At 42.3% G+C, this 18,556-nt stretch overlaps 1 protein-coding gene and 1 pseudogene across 1 annotated transcript in view; both read left to right on the top strand.

Moving 5' to 3' along the window:
* FRY (FRY microtubule binding protein) overlaps positions 1-18,556 on the top strand; it is a 474,614-nt gene that overhangs the window by 48,895 nt on the left and 407,163 nt on the right. The window lies entirely within an intron of this gene.
* Positions 7,524-8,197, top strand: LOC101541592 (THO complex subunit 4-like; annotated as a pseudogene).

Here is an 18,556-nt window from a genome sequence, read left to right as displayed (position 1 = left end):
CCAGGCTGTGCAGAGCCTCTCCTTTATCCTTCAAACTCATGGATCCTTTTCTGCATAGCTCCTTTATTTAGTGGCAGAACTGAAACTTCCTTGGATCCTTCGGGGGCAGGTTGTGAGAACGCCTCCATCTCATGTGGCATCAAATTCAGACTTTAAAAGACCTAGTCGTCATTAACTGTACTTTGAAATTTCTTTGTTACATAAATTTACCCTCATGGATTTCAAAACAATCTGTAAAATACCTATAACAGTCATGCATTATTCTAGGAATGCCCACTCATATTTCTCTCTATCACTCTCTCTCTCTTTCTCTCCCCGTCTCTCTGTGAGTTTCTTGCTCTGTCTCCTTATTTCTCTCCCTCTCTCTTTCTCTGTGTATTTTGTGTGTGTGTGTGTGTGGTGTGTTCCTGTCTCCTTATTTCTCTCTCTCTAGCTCTCTATTTCCCTCTGCAACCATTTCTCTCTCATCTTACTGCTTCTGCTGTGACATATGAGAACTTGAAGTGCACATCCTGATCCAGTTTTCGGCAGGAGTACCGTCGGAGGATGAACCCAAGTCTGTAATACCTCCCACATTCCTCCCTTAAGCACCTTTCTGGGTGCACTACTTAGGCTTTTATGTTCTCTTTATTTCATAATCACTTGTTTCTAAGATATGCTAGATGACAGCTCTGTTCATAATTATGCAAAATATTTGTCAATAAATGAATCAGATGGGAGGTGAGGGAAAACAGAAACAAGAGTGTCCAAATTCATGACTCTAAGCAATGTTGTCTCTTCTGCTCATTGCACTGCCTATAGAATGTCTAGTCAAAACACTGCCACCTCCAACTGAAATAGAGAAGCAGTTCCATCCATCTGTCCTTCGTGATTTCAGTCCATCGAAAGGATGCTTATGTGTGTCTGATGCTCATTCTTTTTGTTTTCTGTTTTTGTTTTGTGGCCACACTCTGGCTTCTCAAGGTTCACTCCTGGCTCTGTGGTCAGAGCTTTCTCCATATGGTGCCTGGGGGACCATGAGTAATACTGGGTTTTGAACTCAGGTCAGTGTGTGCAAGGCAAATAACCTACCCACTCTAGTGATCATTCTTGATGTCTATGTACCTCTATGAAACAAAACCCACAGTTGTCCCAGGTGTTACTGCCACTTGCCCTGCCTTTCTACATCAGTATAGCAAAAATTCTAGCAAATTCCACATCTTGTTGCAGAAGGCCATACATATTCACCTAAACAGAAACATACGTGGCTCCCTCCTTATTATACTTGTTTGTATAGTATATTTGTCTGACCGGCAACAAAGAAGTCACCAAAGTCAGGTTGCTTAGAACAACTGAGAGACAAAGTTTTGCTTTGACACCATATCTAAGGGAGCTGAGTACCCTGGCACTATCATGTGAATGAGTTTCTCGTAGCGCTACCCAGGTCCCTTGCCCAGCACTCCATCCACTGCTGTCATGGATTATGACATAGGTAGAGTCTTTTCATTTGCTGAAGCCCAAATAGACACACACAGAACAGTGGCTTGGTATAGCCAACAGTGACTCCCCAAAGTAGCCAAACCATGCTAGTTCACACAGCCACAGTTCCTGAAATGAGCAGGAAATATGTTCCTTCAGAGTTGCAATCTGTCCTAAGAGCTCTAATTTCACTCACACAGCCTGAGAACATTATCCTGATGGAGCCACCATCTGCCTTGAAACGGCTCCTAGAATAAGTCACTTAATTGACCCAGAGCAATATCCCCTCAATGCCCAACCTTTGACCTAAGTAACAGCTATTACATTGGTTCTCCCTCTCTAACTTTCTAGACACTTCTCCTCCCAAACATCTCTGTCTTTTCTTCCAACTAGACTTGGCCAAGGTACTATCAGACTTTAGCAATTCTTAATTTGAAAAGGAAGTGGCTGGGATCTGAATTTGGGGCCTATACTCTACTGTTGGATCAACCCAAAGGTAGAATTCTGTGAACCTTACCTCTTAGCAGAGAAGGGGTGGTTTTGAGTACCACAAGTTTCTCCCAGGTGGATAAACTTTTCTAGTCCTCTCACTTAGAAATAAAGCCATTCCTTATGTCTGTGTGTGCATTACCCATTTAAGTGTGTCATGTGGCCTAGACTCTGTGTAAAAAGCATGCCTCATGGCTGTGGTCAGGCAGGTTCGGAAGTTTCCATACACGAGGCTCACCATGGGCCCTGCATGGCCAAACCCACTGCTGCATCTCCAGACTCTGTATTCCACCTTCCCTTCTCCAGCTTCTCAATGCTATTTTCCTCCCTCAGAGTTAAATTGTACATTTCTGAGGAGTTGTGGCAAATTTAAGCCCCCTCTTTTTTTATTCTTTCACAATGACTGAGGGGAAAGTCAAGAATAGTGATAAGCAGGTAGCAGATAATTATCATTTCATCGTTCCCACTGAATAATCTCTGTTGCTATTTTTAAAAGTTGCCTAATTTAGGGTAGTATTCATGCTGTTCCAACACATGCTTATACCTGTGCGTAATGCATGCTTTGCTGAGTGAGATTTGCAGGACCATATCTTGTGCAGGTGCCCATCTGCCTATTTGTTAATTGAGACAAATCAATATAAGTTGTGAGGAAGCTCTGTGGGCTACAACAATTTAGTGGCACCAGTCAGCAGACATTCAGATGTTTGAAAATGAGATAACATTCAAGCTGCTTGGCACAAGCTTTCTGCTGACACTCTCCTCCTTCTAAGATGCCCTCCCTCCATTGGGTGCCCAGTGCCTTGGAAAACATCACTATCAGATAGAGGAATTCATTTCCTTAAGACAAAACTCAGGGTTGAGAGGAGGTTAAATGAAAAGGAATACAAAGGGCCAAGTTTCCAGCTCTTTCTTGTATGCATAAATATTAATAGAGTCTGGGCATAGAGCTATATGGTTCTGGAATCTCTCATGACAGTGGCTGGATTTTGGAGTTGGATGTGCATTGTTAATTTCCCATTTGCCTGTCTGGTGCTGAGCTTATTTCAATGTCCCCAAGTTGATAGCATTGCGAACCAATGCAGGCAGGCCAGCAAATATAAAACAGCTGAAAATGAATCTTTTTTTGTCCCATATTTCTTGCTTTGTCTCCCAATTTGCTTAAAGTATGCAAGAAAGTCAGTCTATTTTAAAAGATGCTTCCTTTACACATGGAATTGAACAAAACCATTGACTTTACTGAGGATGGAAGTGGGGTTCCAAGCTTTATGTTTTTAATGCATTGAAGCTATTGTTGGATTTTTTAAATCTAAAGCTAAGCTTTATTGTAAAAAGATTCCCAAGCAAATGAGTGTACACGTGTGTGGTGGGGGTTGGAGAGTAGAGGAGAAGCAGGGTTCACATATTTAATAGGGGAAGAAGATGCTCACATCTGATGTTCTGTGCCATACGAACAGTCTTAGCCCAGTCACTAACTTATCTGAGAGACAATTTCTCACTTTGAAAAGTGTCTTATGATCATCAGTATCTGGGAGTATACAGTGATAGACCTGTATGAAGTGATCTGAACCCAGCTCTTGAACCTGCCTTGCTATGCCTGCATCTTGCATCCTACTTCATTGAACAGTTTTCAGTCTCTGTAACATGCTCCCCTGTGCTTAAGATCATAAGGCATGTGTGTGAAATCACATGATGTATTGTCAGGCCCATCACTTACTCATGGGAGACTTCAGAGTGCCTGTCACATCAGCACACTCTGTAAATTAGCCTTTTCTAATTTAAGCCCACATCAATTATTCACCATCCTGGTTCCAGTTGTTCCTTATCTTAGAGAATCCATTGTGACAACACTGCTTCTGGCTTCTAAATCTTAATCTTAAATGAATGAACTAGTATTAGGTTTTTGTGATATTGGTCTGTATGTTAGCTGACACAGGAAATGTTTTGTTTTTATTCCCCATCTTATTTATGTGGAGTTTTAAATGAAACCTAAGAAATGAAGGACTGGCTATCATTTTCTACTTCACACTATCAGAGATAATTTTTCTGATTTCATTTGGATTTTGAGAGAAAGTATGTTAGCAAGAATTTCTTCTTAAATTCATTTTAGATATGTTTTTTGCCATGTTGAATAAAATAGTCTAAAGTGTACTTGCTGCTCTTTTCAAATAAATGTAATTCAAAATTGCATTTTACATTTAATAGTTGTCATTGCATTAGGGAAATTTGTGTGTGATAACTTTTAAAGTTCATGATTGTTAGAAAACTGGATATGGGCACAAAGGCACTTAAGCCTTTTAAATAATACTTTTATCTCTTTTTCCATGGAAGTAAGCAAGGGAAATAAAACTGTGTGAAATCGAGGACCACATAACACATCAGTCAACTCTCCTGACAGGATGGATAATTATCCTCTTAAAAGTCTCACATAAAGGAACTGATGGTTCCTGGAGAGAGTCTAGCCAGCTCAGTGAAGAGACAGGGACTGCAATTATAATGTTAATCATCTTAATGAGCATGTGCACATTATCTCTGGGGTGGAACTGTGCCCATGATTCATGCTCAGCCATCAGGGTAAGCTGAATGAGTCCAGCTTTGTAGTCATGAAAATTAGACGTTGGATGGTCTCTCATGAGAAAAGTAACATTCTTACGGAAACATCAGACAACACCCTAGACACATGCCTTCTTTACCAGTGTATCTAAAGGTGCACCACGAGTCCTGCAAATAAGGACTAATAGGCAAATAAGTCACTTAACAGGCTCAGAAGAGCCGATGTATATGGGGGTGGGGTAGGATTTGGAAGAGACAGTGAGCTAGTGAAGGGCTTTCACCATCTTGAGTAATCAGAAACTGAAATTAGTGGAATTTTCATGGTAATTTTTTGTTTGTTATTGGGTGCCCAAGGGTTACTCCTGGCTCTGCGTTCAGGAATCTCTCCTGGCAGTGCTCAGGGGACCACTTAGGATGTGGATCAAACCTAGGCCAGTTCTGTTCAAGGGAAATGCCCTACTCACTGTATTACCTCTCTGGCCCCCTGAAATTAGTGAAATTTTAGGTAAACCTGAGATCCCATGAAGGAACTAGCACTACATTGGAATACAGGGGGCATTTTGCCCATAGGCTGACATCTTGAGGTCAGCCAGTATCGTACAATGATGCACCTTTAGCCTCCTGCTCAGAGATCACAGGACACTTTTACTCTCCTCTTGGAGAGACTGGTTATATTGAGAGAAAGTCATCTAAAGAATTTCCACTTTTTTGGAAAAAATTATGGCTTTACTTTTTAGAATTTTTCTGAATTCAAAGCCAAACTGAGAAGGTACAGATTTCCAGTCAACTCCCTGGCTTCACACATCCACAATCTCTATCATCACCATCCACGTTTCTGCTTATTTCCATGAATAATTGGGTTATTTTTGACAGTATTTAGCAATGCAGATGTCTTCTGTTTTCCAATTTTTGTAGGGTGTTCAATATCCAACTGTTCAATAGACTTTTATTGGCCATCTGGTATAGGATAATGAATTAGGACCTGGAATTTTTGAGCCTAGCATTTGACCCAGTGACTGTTACATAGAAGACTCTTGCTCTTTGAGGGGAAAAATATATAATAACATAAAATACATTCTTGAAAAACTTAGTAAGCTCAATGTAATAACTGTCTCAGGAGATGGAAGAGAAAGATGTGAGTTTTTAAAATCACAATAAAGATACAGTATAGATTGTAATATACTTTTTAAAATACTGTAAGAGGGCTCAGGATGGCTTGGTGACAAAAAGTACCTGCTTTTAAGTATGAGATTCCACATTTGATCCCCAGTGCAGCCCACATATATCAACTGCACTGCAGCCAGGTGGGTACAAGCATCACCATTAAAGATGTGTAAGTATAGTGTCCAGGAGAGCAACATACCATGAGCAGGTGTGTGAGCACCATACAACACCCCAGAGTTTATGACAACCAGAATATGTAAGCATTCCACAGCTAAAGGAGCAAGAGCCATGGAAGTTTGTGAGCAGCCACTCCAGCTTAAGATGTATAATCCCCCAGGGAACACTGTGACTAAGTGGTGAGCATCACACACCCAAGTGTTTGTGTGACCCCTGGTCATCAAAACAGCAACAAGGAAGAGGAGCGAAGGAAGCTGATGGTGCTCTGAGAGGGAGTGGTAATGGTAAACGTCTCCTCCAGAAGATACTCAAGTGAAGATGATGTCACAATTGTTTTCCTTACCACTCAAGTTAAAGCAGATTTGTAGGAAAAAATTAGAATGAGTACATTCTGTATGTTTCCCAGAAATACCAATAGAATAAAAATGTGTACTCATAAGCAAGATCTCAGTACTCAATATCTTTTTCAAATAGTGGACACAAACAGCTTGTTTAAGCAACCATTTAGCCACTAAAAATCATATATTTTTGATGTACAACTTATTTTCCTACCACATATTACATTAAGTGTGAAATGGCATGCTTAGTTTGCACCTTTATCATCCTGCTATATTTTGTAAGAACTATTCAGAAGGTCAAATTCTTTGGGTAGTAGAACTGATGTTAAATTAATCTGTATGTTAATATTTAAGAGTATTTTGTTGTTGTTGTTTGGCTAGACTTAGAGTTTTTTGATAGCGGGTTTGAAAAAACTTATCTGGGGTACAGTTTATTCATTCACTGTATCACTGTATCACTGTCATCCTGTCATTCATCGATTTGCTTGAGCAGGCACCAGTAATGTCTCTATTCATCCCAGCCCTGGGATTTTAGCAGCCTCTCCTTACTCACCCTTCCAAACTGTGCCATACTGGAGACTCTTTCAGGCTCAGGGGAATCAGACCGTTATTGTTACTGTATTTGGCATATTGAATACACCACAGGAAGCTTGCCAGGCTGTGCCATGCAGGTGGGATACTCTCGGTAGCTTCCCGGGCTCTCCAGGAAGGACAGAGAATGTATATAAGAGAGTATAAGCGAGTATGTTATAACCAAACACATGTGTGCTGCTTTAGGTACATCAGTGGGCTAGATTATAAGAGGAAAGGAGTAAAAAATACACCCTGGATGGAATCCCGCCCTTGGGTGGGTCTCCTGATAATCTCCTTAGAAGAGATTTTGTCCTTGAGTTAATCTGAAGGAGTGGCCTTTACCTCCCTTTGTTGTTATGTTAATGTTCAAGCCCACCTTAGTATCCCTACCCTACAAGATTCCTATATAAGGATGCTGTAAGGGCCTGGAAGAAAGAACTACTCTGGCAGAGAGACTTGTCCAGGTAGATTGGACTCTGGGAAGGAGATGAAGACTAAACACTGAGGACTAGATATTGAGGACGAGAAGGTTGACAACGAAACATTGAAGATGAGAAGAGAACTGAGACCCTGGGACTTTGACAACAAGAATTTGAGGACTACGAGGAGAACGTGAGACTACCAGGAGACAGAGGAAGAGAAGGACTAGAAGGAGAACTAGACGATGACAATGCCTGGAAGTAGAGGACTCTGAGACTACGAGACCAGGAAGAGGATATAAGGAGAGGGAGGACTTTGAGGTCTGCGTCAAGGTGCCCAGCAGCTCCGGACAAGATGGACATGACCCTGGAGGAGATCATCAAGGTGAACCGGATCTGCAGCGGCACCGGCACCCAGGGACGTGGTGGAGGGCCAGTCTGGAAACAGGGGGCCCTGACCCAAAGCCGCGGCAGGAACCAGCTGGTGCCCTACAGCAGGCCCAAGCAGCTCTGGGACAAGTGGCAGTACAACCTGTTCAACAGGGGCATCGGGGCAGTGCCTGCGTGGAGCCGGGTGGGAAGCTGCTGGTGTCCAACCTGGACTTCAGGGTGTCGGACGCCGACCTCCAGGAGCTGTTCGCCAAGCTGGGGATGCTGAAGAAGGTGACCGTGCACTATGACTGCTCTGGCCGCAGCCTGGGCACCGCCGTGGTACACTTCCAACGGAAGGTGGATGCCCTGAAGGCCAGGAAGCAGTACAACGGGGTCCCCCTGGACGGGCGCCCCATGAACATTCAGCTCATCATATCACAGATGGACACACAGTGGAGCCTGGCACAGAGAACAAACCGAGGCGGCGGGACCAAAAACCACAGGTTCAGAGGCTTCGGCGAGGTCCAGGGAGGTGCCTTCGGGGGCAGCTGGGCCTGGGGCCCAGGCACCTGCTAGAGCTCCAAGCAGCAGCTTTCTGCAGAGGAGCTGGATGCACAGCTGAACACCTACTGTAACGCCAGGATGGATAGCAGCTAAGAGCTGCCGCCTGCCTTCACATCAGAACAGACGTCCGGGGAGGGGCAGAGGGGGCTGCCAGGGCATGTCTTCTTTTATATTCTAAAATATGGTTTTAAAGCTCACGGAAAGGTATTTCCACCCCCCTCCCCGCTCCCCCCTTTTAAAAAATGTCCTGCCACAGAGGCGGGGTGGGGTGGGTGGAGGATGGGGTCGGGGTGATGGGAGGCATGCTGGTGTGTAAAACCACAAAAGAGAGGAGGGCCATTGGGACTGTATCTCTCCCGCTGCCCGCGTTTGGTAGTCTCACGTCGCTTCCCCACCCCCACCCCAGGGAAGTTGATGGCGATGATGAGGCAGGCGAAGGAAGGAACGGAGGCAAGCTGGTTGGTCTCAATCGCAGTTTATTCCAATCTCCTCTCTAGACACTCCCGTCTCTCTCTGTGCTTCTTCTGAGTTCCCCTCTCTGCCCCACAGTCTTAGTTTATATAGCAAATTACATAGGGCGGTGGCACAAAGGTGGGTTTAACACAACAAATCAACAAAGAAGGGTAAGACCATCTCTTGAGATTAACAAAATCTCATCTAAGGAAATCTCATCTAAGGAGATCCACTCAAGCGTGGGGGTCCAAACAAGGGTGTATCAGGGTGTAAGCTAGTAATCTACTGAAATAGTTATAGTAAATCTACTTCTAATATTTCTAACAATTTTATTCTGTATGAGCATAGTAAGAGATATAAAGTTTGTTTTTTCCTGAGGACATCTCTAGACCACAGTCCTCAGGCCAGGTTAACCTTCCTAACCCCAGCAGGATCCTAATCTCATCGTTACTTTTGGATCATGACAGCATTGTCCATGATCATGCCCTCAACTTATAGTTGAGTATTGTGGCACTTTGGCCTGGCCTATCTCGATGCCAGGGTAGCACATAACTCACCACTTGCCCTGGATTTGTCCTGTCCCTCGTCGGGACCCTGTTTTGGGGGTGTTAGGAACTAAGGGCAACTGAGTTGAGAAAGCATATGCTCAGGAGTAAATATTATTGGAGTCAATCAACTCCCAAGTTATAGGCACAATATTAACTCTCTTCCTGTGTCCATACAGAAAGGACATTGCTTTAAGGTAAACTATGCAAAAGACATAACTTATAATACAAGTTCAGAGCCCTTAGAAGGACCTGATCTTACAAGATAACAGAATCTGATTAGAGAAAAGGTGATTAACTGGTTGGGAAGGAGGGTGCAGAGAAGAGTTTACAGATAAACAAAGGAATGGGAGTATCTCCTGAGTGTCTAAACCTAAGCTCCCTGTGGCAAGGGAGGAAGGATAATCAATGTTATCCTAAAGTATTTAGAGCTACACTCCAACATCTGGGACCATTGGTGGTGGAGAATGGGCACTGGTGGAGGGATGGGCACTCGACCATTGTGTAAGTCTATAACTGTACCTCACAGTGATTCACTAATAAAAACTTTTAAAAAAAATTCTGATGTCGACCTGTTTTGCAGTGAGTTATTTTGGGATAAATCTCATTGTTGCTGTTGTGGAGAAGGTGGCATTTTGGCCTTGGCTATAATAAACTAGAAATGTGTGACAAAAAAGAAAATAAATAAATACATAAATTTAAAAATATATATATATATACTTATGGGGGAATTGGGTGAAAGGTAGAGTTTGTTTGGGTTTTAGCTCTTCGAAAAAGAACCACAGGAGGATGTGGTGACTTGATAATTGGGGCAGCCCCAGGAGCAAATGCTCATACTAAATTCTTTTTATATGTATATCTGGGTGATGTTGGAACCTAAGCAAAGAGAAAGTGAAAAGCCTATTTTGCAAAGGAGTTTAAGGTATTTGAAACATAGACATGCGATTGTATTACCAGTGTGATATCAATCGAAGATATTTGGATCCATTTAACTCTTATTTTTAATATTAAGATACCATAATTTACATAATTGTTCATAGCTGGTTTTCAGGCATACATTGCTCCAAAATCAAGACCGCTGCTACTGTTGGCTTCCTTCCACCAATGTCCCCAGCGTGCCACTCACCACTCAGGCTGCCTTTTTGATAAGCACCGTTTTAGGTTTAGTTGTTGTAGTTTGGAAGTCATGCTTGTAATATTGTTTGTGATTTAATTTAGTTACGTACATAAACCACACCTCCACACCACCAATGTGCCCAAGGACCCAGACTCTTATCCCTGTTACTTCCTGTCCACATTTTAATTTTTACTCCACTTCCTTTTTGTAATTTGTTCATTACACTTACTTTTTTGTTATTCTTACCAGACAAACAGATTCAAACCCTGCTGTTGATTTGTGAGTCTTTGAGGGAAAATCCTTTATCTGATGAGAAGGACAGACTATCTCTCGTGACTCAGTTACCTTAACCTTAGACAGAATGTGACTTTGTATTCCAATTTTACTATTTATGAGTTGTGTGGAGCAGCACAACTTTGTAGTGCCTTGCTGTTGGTTGCTATTGTTTATTCATGTAAATCCACCTGGATTGGGATGCCAGAGTAGTTTTGGGGTGGGAGAAATCTCTGTGCTAAAGCAGTTGGAAAGCGTTTTCAAGTATTCGGTATTTGAAGAATGGACTAGACAATGTATGAAAATGAGCTGTGTTTGAAGAGTGAAAAATAAATAAATAAAAACAAAACTCTGGAATGATAATGTAAACAAAGTTCTGTCCCAAGCTGAAAAAAAGAAAGAAAGTGCCTTGTATAATTTTGACAGGAAGAAAATGAGATGATTACCAGCCTCTAAGAAAGACAAGTCACAGTGCTTCTTGTGAAGAGAGCCACTAGACCCTCAATTCTGCAAGGCTTTGTAGTGGGGACACACATCTGAAATGACAGGATCAGTGGAAAGAGACTGCCCCATCCTTCCCTACAGCCTGGGGGTGTCATGCCCCTCTCCTCCCCCAGCGATGGTTGTGGGGTTGTGGGTAGACCTTAAGCAGGGTAGCTTGGGAGCTTTGGGAGCTCATGGGAAAGTCTGTGCAATAAGAGCTGCTTTCCACCCTCCGAGCCAAACTCCGCCCTCCAAATAAAGGCTGCTTCAGAGCTGCCTAACTAAGCAGCCCTGTGGGGGTTCTGGAGAGCTAGAAACTGGAAATCACTGTGGAGTGTTTTTCAGGATTGGAGGGGGGATGTGGAGAGAGACAGAGAGAGAGAGAGGGAGAGAGAGAGAGAGAATTTTTAATATCATTAGACCTTACAAATAGAAGGAAAATAGAATAAAGAAAAATCAAGTAAAAGAAACTCTTAATAAGCAGAAAATAATAGAATTTGAAACTGTATATTAAGATCAGATCATTTTTGTCTATTCTAAAAGTAAATACTAGAAACCTACAAGGGTCTATCTGCCTGGCTGCACTCCTTCTGCAACTTGGAGTGGGGTGGGGGATTTACCTTCCTTGTCTTTCCCTCTGCTCCCTTTCTTGCTCCTGTCCCCACACACTGACCTGTACTTCTCCTTCTCTGATTCTGATCCCCTTCCTCCCTCTTAGAGGCAAACACCCTGGGGACCAAATCTTCACTCTCCCCAGAAAAGGTCAAGCAAAGATCCCTTTCTCAAGCTCCTTAATTTACTCACATCTGCAAAATCCTTTGTGGCCATGCAAATTAGGACAAGAATGTCTTTGAGGGGCCATTATTCAGCCCTTACACCCAGGCCACTGGGGTGTGTTGAACCAATAATCTGGATTGCAATCAATCAGGAGACAGGATACTGACATGTTTCGAGTGGAAGGTTATGCAAGGTGAATTTGTCCCTATACAGAATTCTATCATTTCATACACCGTATGTGAAGCATAAAAAAAAACATATTTAAGTATGTTCAGAAAGAGCAAATTTCTCCCTTTACAGCCTACAGATATTTTAATATGTGATTCAGAGCAACTTGATCGCTCTGTGGGGCCTTAGTCCTTATCCTGGGGAGCTAAGGGCTCCATTACCCTGTTGGTGCTTCATAAACTCTAAGCAAACCACATTCAAGTGAGCTCATTTCCCCTCCGCTATAATCTATCGTTGCCTTATTATTTAGCATATAAATTGGTTGTCAGTCCTGTCCCAGAGCAGTCAAGTAAATGTGCAGTTTTTTATCGTAGATCCTTTCAAGTGCAGTAATGTTCCAGCTTCCTCTGGCAGCTCATGGTAGCAGGATGGTGTCAAGCTTAGAAGAAAGAAAGACTATGGCAGACAGCTGCTGCCAAGAAGTTGAGAGCTGAGTAGCAGCTAGCATCCCTGCACAGACGTGTGGCAGTGCTGAAACCTTCAGTCCCCAGTTGCCTGAAGGCTTTGCCTGTGCAGAAGTGGTTGGAATTTACTTGCCAGGCAGAGTTCCTGCATTGAGCCCAATGGAAAAATTTGCACAAGAAGCGCTGCTGCCTGGGTGTGTCGGTGGGTCAGCTGCTAAAACTGGGAGTCCAAAGGTTGGAAACTGCTTAATGATGCTCAGAAAAGGTCCCACTGCAGCTCCCTCAGTGCTGCTGGGGACTCACATTCTCCTCCCACTGGTGGAACGAAAGCCAGGTTAGGGCCCCAAATTGACTTCTTCCCTTCCTTTGCTTTGCATGACCATGCATTGTGGGAAGCACTGAACTGCCTCCTTTTTCACTGTACGGTGGAAAATCTCTCACATGTACCAGAAGCCCCATAGAAGGATACATAAAGGGGAACTGGTTGATGCATCACTAAAACGTATATTTATTGAGTGCTTTCTAGTGTGCCTGATTACACTGTTAGTCTGTATATAATCTATACAACAATAGTTTATTCCTTTACTCCTCAGAACAAAGTATTGTAGGCATGCCTATTGATTATTAGAAAACAGGCCCAAAGTGATAGTGGGGAGTTTCTGTAAGTCTAATCAGCCAGATGCCAAAACACCCCAGAGTCTGTCCCTATCTGCTCTCAACTAGGATGAGGGGCTGCATGCTCTGGAAGAAAGATCTGGAAGAAAACTTAAAAGAAAATGTGATGATGTTGCATTTAATGATTTGTTTCTCCTTGGAAAATTCCTGCAGTGCGCCCTGTTACTATCTATGGAGGAAGAAAAGCATGGGAGAGGTTAAATAGCTTGTCTCACCTCAGATAGTCACGCATCTGGGATTTGAAGCTTAGCAGCCTACCTCTGCTCTGAAAAGAAAGGTGTTGCCATGAGATAAGCAATAATACCCAAAGTATAAGCTCAGATGAAGAAACTTACTGATTGTAGAAAGCACTGAAAATGGTACAACACAGAAATAAGCCCACAAGAGATGGTTTTCTTTGGTTTTGTACCAAAGTCAGATGGTACAGACACAGTAAAATGACTTTGGGGACTCAGAAGCTACTCTGACAAGAGAAAGAGGGATTTCCTGGTTCTGGAATACCTTCTACAAAACCTGAATGTTGTCACACTGCACCTCACAGTCTGTTCTCAGTGATTTCATGTCTTACCTGAGTGTATAATAGTATTTTTATGTTCAGTGCACGTGGATAAATCATTTCCTGCAGGAAATAAAAGTCTCAGGAAAACACTGAAGGAGCGGAAAGTACTGGCTTACACTGGGAATGAGGCAAGTTAGTTGGCATGAGGAAGTTTGTTCTGCTCATGGAGAATCCATGAATAATAATTCAGAAAGGCAGGCAAAACCATGACAAGCCAGGTCAGAGCAAGTGTACAAGGTAATAAAATGAAGACTGTGAAATACATTTTGGATGGATGATTATAGCAAGTTCCCAAGATGCCTTTAACAAAAGGAGTAACAGATAATGATACCTTATGAAAGTGAGGAAATTAACTGTGTAGGTGTCTACAACCCTGGCTTGTGGGTCTTTGTTTGCTAGCCTAGGAGTCTCGAGAGGAAAATTTAAGTCTATGGGTCCAAGAGACACTACAGAGAGTAGGACAATTGCCTTGCATTGGGCCGATCCAGGTCGACTTCCCCAAACCACATATAGTACCCCTAGCCCCTGAGGAGTGATCTTGACAGCAGAGCCAGGAATATGCCCTGAGCACCTCTGGGTGTGGCAAAAAAATAAAAAGATTTAAGTCTACCAGGGACAGATGTGGTGCTATTTGTCTGTATTATTAATTGATAATGAAGACACCTGGCTTGTGGACCAGGAAGCTATAAATATTTACTAATGATAAGGTATCTTGGGAAAATTTGTTTCTTATAGTGACCCAGTACATAAAGTTAGTTTCCTAAAATAGGCATTATTCAGTGGTCTGTTTTGGTGCCATATCACACAAATAAAGTCAGCGTCATTGTTCAAAAACCTCGAAAAGAGCTGAAAATTTCCTGTTGCTGCTCTAAAAGAGCAAACCAAGTAGCTTAAAAGAACAAAAAATTATTTTATTATAATTATGTAGATCAGAAGTCCAACATGATTCTCATTGAGGTTATGATCAAGAACTTATTTCCTTGCTGAAGTATCCCTGGGGAGATTTTTGTTTCCTTGCTTCTTCCCCCTATGAACTGTCTTCTTGCCTTGGATCATGACCCCTTTCTTCATCTTTAAGGCCGATCCTCATTTTTCTGGTAGAGCCATCTCTCTGTTTTTCTCTTGCCTAATCATAACTTACTCGTCTTTTCTCTTTTGAAATGTGATTCTGAAGGTACTGAGGTTATGCCATTCCCAGCAGTATGGCTACATTTCTGCTCCCAGATCAACCCTGTCTGCTCTCCTCCAGAAGCCTGAGCATTTGTTCGTCTTTAATTCATTAAGTTTCAGTCCCTAATTCTCACCCCACTCGTGTGGTTTTCTAATCCCCTTATTTTTTAATGGTTTTATTTATTAATTTTTGTATTGAATCACCATGAAATCATAGTCACAAAGCTGTTCACGGTTGGGTTTTAGTCATACAATATTCCAACACCTGTCCCTTCACCTGTATACATTTCCCACCACCAGTGTCCCCAGTTTTCTGTCCACCCACCCCCACCAGCCTGCCTCTGTGGCAGACATTCTCTGTCTCTCTCTCTGTCTCTCTCTCTGTCTGTCTCTCTCTGGGCATTATGATTTTCAGTACAGTTACTAAGAGGAGGTTATCATATTTGTTCCCTTAACCTGCTTTCATCATGCAGTTCTTATCCAGAGTGATCATTTCCAACTATCATCCTAGTGGTCCATTCCATATCCCTACTACCCTCTTCTCCAGTGGTTGAGGCTGACTTCAGACATGGACCAATCCTCCTGCCCTTGTTTCTATTATCCTTGGGTACTGGTCTCATGCTATATATATATATATATATATATATATATATATATATATATATATATTTATACCCCACAAATGAATGCAATCTTTTCTATGTCTGTCCTTCTCCTTCTGATTCATTTCACTCAGCACGAGTAATCTCCATGTGCACCCATTTATAAGCAAATTTAATGATTTCATTTTTCCTGGTGGCTGCATAGTATTCCATTATGTAGCTATATCACAATTTCTTTGTGCTGGAGTGATAGCACAGCAGTAGGGTGTTTGCCTTTCACGCAGCCGACCCATGTTCAATTTCTCTGCCTCTCTCAGAGAGCCCGGCAAGCTACCAAGAGTATCTAGCCCGCACGGCAGAGCCTGGCAAGCTACCCGTGGTGTACTGGATATGCCAAAGACAGTAACAATAAGTCTCACAATGAGAGATGTTACTGGTGCCCACTCGAACAAATCAATGAGCAATGGGATGACAGTGACAGTGACAGGCCACAGTTTCTTTAACCAGTTGTCTGTCCCCAAGTACTTGGGTTGCTTCCAGATTCTGGCTATTGTAAATAGTGCTGCAGTGAACATAGAAGTGCAGATGGCATTTCTGCTGTGTGTTTTTGCACTCCCAGGGTATATTTCCAGAAATAGTATTGCTGGATCATATGGAAACTCAATTTCTAGTGTTTTAAGGACTGTCCATATTATTTTCAAAAAATGTTGGACCAGTCAGCATTCCCACCAATAAATGAGAGTCCTTTTCTCCCACATCTGCACCAGTAATGATTGTTCTTATTTATTTTATTTATTTTTGATGTGTGATAGTCTCTGTGGTGTGAGATGCTATCTCATTTCTCCAACCTCTCTCTAATGCCAGGCACGAAAGTTAGATCAGAATGGATTAAAGAGCTCAATATCAGACCTGAATTTATAAGGTACATGGAGGAAAACATAGGCAAAATCCTCCATGAGATTGAAGCTAAAAGCATTTTTAAAGATGAAACATCGGGGCTGGAGCGATAGCACAGTGGGTAGGGCATTTGACGTGGCCAACCCAGGTTCAAATCCCAGTATCCCATATGGTCCCCTGAGCACCGCCAGGAGTAATTCCTGAGTGCAGAGCCAGTAGTAACCCCTCTGCGTCACCAGGTGTGACCCAAAAAGCCAAAAAAAAAAAAAAAAGATGAAACATCACTGACTAAGCAAGTGTAAGCAAAGATAAACAAATGGGACTACATTAAACTAAGAAGCTTCTGCATCTCAAAAGAAGGGGTAACATAGATAGGCGGCCCACAGAATGGGAAAAGTTATTAACCCAATATCATCAGATAAGGGATTAATATCCAAGATATATAGGATGTTCATAAAACTTTACAAGAAAAATATCCAACCCCATTAAAAAATGGGGGAAAGAAATGAACAGAAACTTCCTCAAATAAGAAATACAAATGGCTTAAATTCACATGAAAAAATGTTCTACGTCACTAGTCATCACGGAGACACAGATTCCCTTGAATTTTAAACTCTTTTAGCCATAAGCTAAATATTAACTTTAAGCTTTACATTCCAAACAGCCCTCATGGGAACAAGAGAGATACCGTGAATGAGACTCTTGCATGTGGCCGGCCCAGGTTCCATCCCCAGCATCCCGTTGTTCCCCTGAGCACCCCAGGTGTAGTCTAAAAACAAAGCAAATATCATTGTTATAATACCGATCATTATTATTACTACCTCTTTTTTTCAACTTTGAGTTCAGTCGATTGATAATATAGTTGCCTTATTACTCCTCTCTCTTTTCTGTCTTCAGAGTACAAGACTCAGAATCCAAAGTGACTTTCAAAGACTGTACTTATCATCATATCACATTAAATAGCAGCTATAAATATTTACTAGTGATAAGGTATCTTGGGAAAATTCGTTTCTTATAGTGGCCTAATAGATAAAGTGAGTTTCCTAAAGTAGACATTATTTTGTGTCCTGATAGAAAAATTTGGTATTATGTCATACAGAGAAAGTGAGCATCATTGTTTTAGAACCTATTCACTTTCTCCACAGACAACGCTTCACTCCACCTCACAGTATCTCATTATCTCCCTTCCTCTAGTTATGCAGGGAGGAAGTTCAGTCAAACATTTCTTCCTCGTGACACCTAGCACAAATGCACACATTCTTAGCCCGTGATGTTATAGCCACTCAATTCTCTTACCCCACCCACTTCAGGGTCTAGCCATGGGTGATCTTCCAGAAATGTTTGCTTAAGTGCTCAGAACCACAAATAGAAATGAGCACATTAAACTGATGAATCTGTTCCCTCATTTTCACTCCAACAGTTACCACTCTATTATAGACCTTTTCTATTTAAAAGCACCTTCCTTCCTATGCTGAAAATGTTCTTCTGATAGGGCTGGAGTAATACCAAGGTCAAGGTGCTTGCTTTACATGTGACTGTGTCTGGGACACTGGCTCAAATCCCTGGACCACCAGGAGTGACTCCTGAACACTACTGATGTGCCTGCCCCCAGTCCCCCCCCAAATTGCTCTTCTCATCTCTTTTAGGAAAAAGTTTCTCCTCTTCCTCCTCTTCTTCTTCCTCCTCTTCTTCCTCATCTTCTACTTCCTCCCTCTCCCCCTCCTCCTTCTCCTTTCCTCACCCTCCTCTATCCTCAGTTACAGAACTGTTTGTGGTTGGGTTTCAGTCATACAATGTTCCAACATCTATCCCTCCACCAGTGTACAATTCCCACCACCAGTGTCCCCAGTTTCCCTTCTGCCACACACCCCCTACACACTAACAACCTATCTCTATGGCAGGCATTTATTTTTTTGGAAGAAGACATTTTTTACCTCAATTTTTATTCTAAAAGTAGACATTATTTTTGCTTAAGTTTTTATATGGAAAAATCACAACCATTGCTTTTAATTCATCCCATACACACACAATATGCACACACACATCTACACACACGCACATACACACACACACACACACACACTACCCTTATCCTTAAGAAAGTTTGTAGATATTTTAGAGGTAGCACAGCAGGTAGGGTGCTTGCCTTGCATGTGGTCAGCCTGGATTCAGTTCCCGGCATCACCACATGTGGTCCCCTGAAATCTGCCAGGAGTGATGCCTGTCAGAGTTTAGAGCCAGGAGTAAGACCTCAGTACTGCCAGGTTTG

Source organism: Sorex araneus, chromosome 1, assembly GCF_027595985.1.
Source record: "Sorex araneus isolate mSorAra2 chromosome 1, mSorAra2.pri, whole genome shotgun sequence".
Lineage (NCBI taxonomy): Eukaryota > Metazoa > Chordata > Mammalia > Eulipotyphla > Soricidae > Sorex > Sorex araneus.
Note: the sequence above shows the minus strand (reverse complement) of the source record. Positions and strands in the feature narration are given on the sequence as shown.